General features: G+C 37.5%; 1 pseudogene; it reads right to left on the bottom strand.

Moving 5' to 3' along the window:
- Positions 1-3664: 3664 nt before the first annotated feature.
- On the bottom strand, positions 3665-4451 carry LOC103272346 (annotated as a pseudogene).
- Between the last annotated feature and the right edge of the window lie 1177 nt (positions 4452-5628).

The following is a 5628-nucleotide window of genomic DNA, read 5'->3' as shown; positions in this document are numbered from 1 at the left end:
CTGGATGGAACTAGAGTCTATAATACTGAGTGACTTCTCACAGATACAAAGATCCAAATATCGCATGTTCTCACTCATATGATGGACCTTGAACATCCAATGTAATACTATGGGAAGATGACTGACGGTACTGGGAAACTATGGCTGGAGGGGGATGGGATTAACAGTAGCAAATATCTGTCTGGGGCTGGGAAAACACCTCTTATCAACAGGGTGCTTGAATGAAACATAATTGTACACCTAACTCTTAACTGTACCCCACAAAACCATAATAAAAAATACTGATTAATAAAAAAAGATTAATTATTTCTGTAACACAGAAGGATCTGGCATTTTACCAGGCATAATAAATATATGCTCAGGGTTCAAGAGACATACAACCTAAATGAGAAAGACAAATAGACGTTTTAAGAGCTCAAAGGGTAATTAGAACCTTGAATTGTAAGTCATCAGGTTTTCATATATAAAAAATGTTCTCCACTTTTCTTGCCTTAACAGTTCATAAATATTCCTGAAATGGGAAGGCTGACAATAAGAGCATTTGTGAAACTGCATGCAAATGCTTGGAGATATTATCTATTTTAGTGAGTTTACTACTGGACAGCTGTTTACAAGTTTAGGAGTAGATTGGTCCATGGATGAGTGAATTTTGGTTGAAGAAACAAGAACACAAGAAGCCTTTAAGGTCCTTGTTGATAATATTTATACTAGCCAATGTTCCATGGATTCTCAAAGGAAGAAGTTGGATTTTTTCACACCAGTTGATTAGTGGTAAATATTGTCTAAATTACCCTGACAAAGAATGGGATATAAAACATATCTTCAGGTACACTGCAAGAGGGAGCCAGGGGAAAAAAGGGTTTTAAACTCACTGTTGAAATGTAGTACGGTTTGAAATTCCTGAAGGCCATTTCTACTTTTCATCATCAGGTTATATTTATTTTGCCGACGTTAATGCCAAAAAAAGAAATCCCAGAAGTACCTTTAAAAAAAAATGTTCAGCACAGATTTATAATCACCATAACTGATTTCAAACCCTAGTTGTGCCTCTACTGCCTGTATGACTTTTGTTACATTACTGAAACTTGTTGAGCCTCAATGTCCTATTACATGACATAGGAATTATATTGCTAATATCTGAGAATTATTTTAGGGTAAAATGAGTTATTTTTGTTAAAGAGCTGACATAATGCTTGGAACAGTGTAGAAGCTTAATAAACAATATGTACAATTATTATTATTGTTAGTTTTTGCTTATATACCTTAAAAGTTCTTGTTGTAAAGGTCTTTCACTTCTCTGATTAGGAAGATGTCAAGGTATTTTATCTTTTGTGGCTATTGTGAATTTATCTGGGCTTCTTTTTGCTTATTGTTGGTGTATAGGAATGTGACTGTCTTTTGCACATTTATTTTATACCCTGAGAATTTGCCAAAGTCCTTTATCAGTGCAACGAGGTTTTTGACAGATTCTCTTGGGTTTTCAAGGTATAGAATCATGTCTTCTGCAAACAGGGATAACTTGACTTCCTCTTTTCCTATTTGGATACTCCTTATCCTTCTCTTGTATGATTGCTCTAGACGGGGCTTCCAAATCTATGTTGAACAGGAGGGGTGACAGTGGGTATCCTTGTCTTGTTCCAGTTTTCAAGGGAAATGGTTCCAATTTCTGTCTGTTTAGCAGTATGTTGGCTGTGGATTTCTCATAGATGGCTCAAAACACTGCTCAAAGAAATCAAAGATGACATAAACAAATAGAAAAATATTCCATGCTCATGGATTGAAAGAATCAATATTGTTAAGATGTCCATTCTACTCAAGGCAATCTACAGATTTAATGCAATACCCATAAAATCACCACAGCATTCTTCTCAAACCTAGAAATGACAATACAGGAATTCATATGGAAACATAAACGACCGTGATTAGCCAAAACAATCCTCAGCAAAAATAAACAAAGTGGGAGGTAACACACTTACAGACTTTAAACTTTATCATAAGTCTAAATAATCAAAATATCCTGGTTTTGGTACAAGGACAGGCATATAGGCCAATGGAACAGGATAGAGATTCCAGAAGCAAAACTCAATTTCTCAACCAACTCATCTTCAACTAAGCCTCCACCATCAACCACTGGGGAGAATAGAAACTTTTAGTAAGTGGTGCAGGGAAAACTGACTGACCACATGCAGTAAATTAAAACAAGACCCCTAACACTATACACAAAAGTCAATTCCAAATGGATCAAAGATCTAAATTTAAAACCTCTTAGAATCTTAGAAATACAGGAGACACCCTTACAGAAATTGGAACTGACAACCAATTCCTGGTTGGAACCTCAAATGCCCATGCCATAAGAGATAAGATAGACAAGTGGGACCTCATTAAACTGACAAGCTTCTGCAAAGTCAAAGAAACCATTAAGAGAGCAGGAAACCAACCAACAGACTGGGAAATAATATTTGCCAACTGTATATCTGACAAAGGTCTAAAATCTAGGATCTACAAGGAACTCAAGTGTGCCTAAAAGAAAAAAACAAACAGCCCCATTACAAAGTAAGCAAAAGACAAGAATAGACAATTCTCAAAAGAAGACATATGAGCAGCCAACAGATAAATGAAAAAATGCTCAGCCTCACTAGTCATCAAAGAAACGCAATTAAAACTACACTGAGATACCACCAAACTCCAGTTAGGATGGCCATCATCTGTAACTCAAAAAACATCAGATGCCAGAGAGGATGTGGGGAAAAGGGAACACTTCTACACTATTGGTGGGAGTGTAAACTAGTACAACCTCTGTGGAAAACAGTTTGGCAAGTTCTAAAAGATCTTAAAATTGACCTTCCATATGACCCCACAATACTTCTACTGGGAATATAGCCAGAGGAACTCAAATCACTCTGTGAAAAAGATACCTGCATATGCATGTTCATTGCAGTATTGTTCACAATAGCAAAAACATGGAACTAACCATGCTGCCTATCGTAAGAGGACTGGATAAAATACATGTGGTACATATACACAATCGAATATTACGCAGCCATAAAGAAGGACAAAAGTATGTACTATGCAGCAACTTGGATGGACTTAGAGGCTATAAGACTGAGTAATCTCTCCCAGAAACAAAAAGCCGAGTATCACATGTTCGCACTCATAAGCGGACCTTGAACAACTGTCATAATACTATAAGAAATGGATTGTCAGTAGTGAGAAACTGCCAGGGGAGGACAGTAGCGGGATTGGTAATAGTGGGAAACTGCCATGGGAAGGAGGCACACCTCATCAACAAGAGTATCTGCATAATGAACATTTGCTTATCTAACCTTGAATGGTACCCCACATATTTAAAATTGAAAGTTAAAAAATAAAATAAATTATATTACATAAGCAAAGGGCCTGGAATATCATAAATACACACACACACAAACACATACACACAAACTGACAAATGCATAGCTATGTCTTCTTTTTTCACAAATACAACTTTGTATTTGCCACTCTTTTTTCAAATCAAAAAGTTTATTTAATTACTTGAAGTTATTATGATTTCTTATTTTAAAATTCTTCTCTTCTCCATTTTTCTCTCACTTTCCAACACTATGTACTTATTCCTTTATGTGTATGTGCTAGATGACCATATTTTGTCACTCTAAAAGCCTGGATTTTAAACAGGTTCCTGGACTGGTAGTTCATATCTATCAGTTCGTTCCACTTCCTCACCTGTCTCATCCCCAGTAGGTTTTCCAGAACTATCACTTTCACCATGCAGCTCCATGCATTTTTTTCTATTCCAACTTGGGCATCTTCAGCATTTTTGCTTCTCTAACAAAGATGTCATGGAGAGGATCAATAGATTGGTGGGCTTTTTCTATGTCTTTTCCAATGCTGTCCAGAATCAATTTTTTGGCTACTTCTTCCAAGTCACTTGCCTGCACTTCTCGGGTCATGATTTTCATCATCATCTTCCAATTCTGGCATACCTGTTGGTGCTGAGTAAAAGTAGTGTTCCATGTCTGATTGTTGCATTTTTTTCATAAAACCAGCGCAGAACAGATGAAGCAAATAACCATTGGAAGTCTTGACATCAACATGAGTTTCAATCATGGTCTGCCAGTTTTTGACCACGGAGCACATTTTGTCTTGGATCAGTCCATGCCATGGAAGTAAGTTAGGCAGTTTTTGTTCGTAACATCTTCAGTGATCAGCTTGAATTTTCTAAATGCAACTTCATCATTCTTCAGACCAACAAGACTCACTTCAAACACAAGACCCTTGAGGCCATTAGATGCAATTTTGGTTCCTTGTATCCTGGTGACCAGCATTTTGCTTATATTGAACCTAGCAGGTACTTTCACAGCATACCCATCTTTCTCAGAAAATGGATCAACCACTTTATTCTTGGCTCCCTTTGTGCCACCTTTTGTCACGTGCTGGCTCTTGCATACTGCCATGGTGTTGCTCAGAAAGCAAAAAAGGGCATAACTGTGTCTTAACAGATCACAGTTTACTATTTTTGATTGTCCATTCACACCACTGTACACACTGAAGGGAATCCACTGTTTTTCCATCTGTATAATCCAGTGCCTGAGTAGTAAACGATCATTGATTTTGCTGAATGAATGAAAGAGAGAAAATGTAAATTTTGGTCATTTCTCAATAATAAACTCCAAGAAGAGCTTTTAAAATTATAATACAAATTGATAGTGATGGGATGTTTGTAATTTACTTCATAAAAAGACAACCCTTACTTATATACAATATACAAGAATTTCCTCGATGAATGAAAGAGGAGTGAGTAGGGGGAAAAAGAAAACCTTGCATCTCTAATTAGTTATTAGTTAATGCAAAGAGTAATTCCAAAATGCTACCAGCTGTTCTTTGTGTAAGACCTTAGGAATATAGTAGTAAACAATCAAATGTGGTCCCTACCCTCATGGAGTTTCAGTGCAGTAGAGAACAAAGATACGGTCAAATGACTGACACAATAAATGCAAAATTACAACCAATGATTGCTATGTTCATGACTGGGTAGCCGCGGAAGTGTATTTGAAACAATGTCAAATAGAACTTTTTTTTTGGTGCAAGGTATCGACTAAAGTTCTCTCAGATGATGACTGTATAGAAGATAAATGGTCATTTCCACTGAGCAATAGGTAGCCTAAAAGTCACTAACAATCCAATCACCTACCTCCAGGCCATACAAGAAAGGGCTAAAAAATATTTCTGAAAGAAGAGTCGATGAGAGATTTATTAAATTAAATTTACAAAAATGCTCTCCTGCTCCCCACACATTCAAGTCAAATATATGCTTCTGTTGGAGGCTGGGGTTGTCTGTGTCAGAAAAGAATTAATCTTGCTCCACGCTTGGGTGCTGAGCTGTAGAAATGCACCCTCACTCCACATACCCACAGGAACAGAGTGCCAGAGAGCTTCAACTGCCTTTCCCAGAGTTTCAGGGCTTCTGTAAAGCTGTAACTGGTCACTGAGTCTTGACAACAGAGCACTAAGTGGGAGGAGGGAGCAGAAGCAGCCAGCAGAATGACTTCCAACAGTGGGACAAGGCTTCCTGTGGAACAAGCAGATGCTGTGCAGCTAACACCCTGGAAGGATCCTGCTCAAAGAGGTTTG

Source organism: Carlito syrichta, unplaced genomic scaffold (assembly GCF_000164805.1).
Source record: "Carlito syrichta isolate Samal-C Ts95f unplaced genomic scaffold, Tarsius_syrichta-2.0.1 Scaffold312237, whole genome shotgun sequence".
In the NCBI taxonomy this organism is placed as follows: domain Eukaryota; kingdom Metazoa; phylum Chordata; class Mammalia; order Primates; family Tarsiidae; genus Carlito; species Carlito syrichta.
The sequence above is the reverse complement of the archived record's forward strand: the minus strand, read 5'-3'. Positions and strand labels throughout refer to the sequence as shown.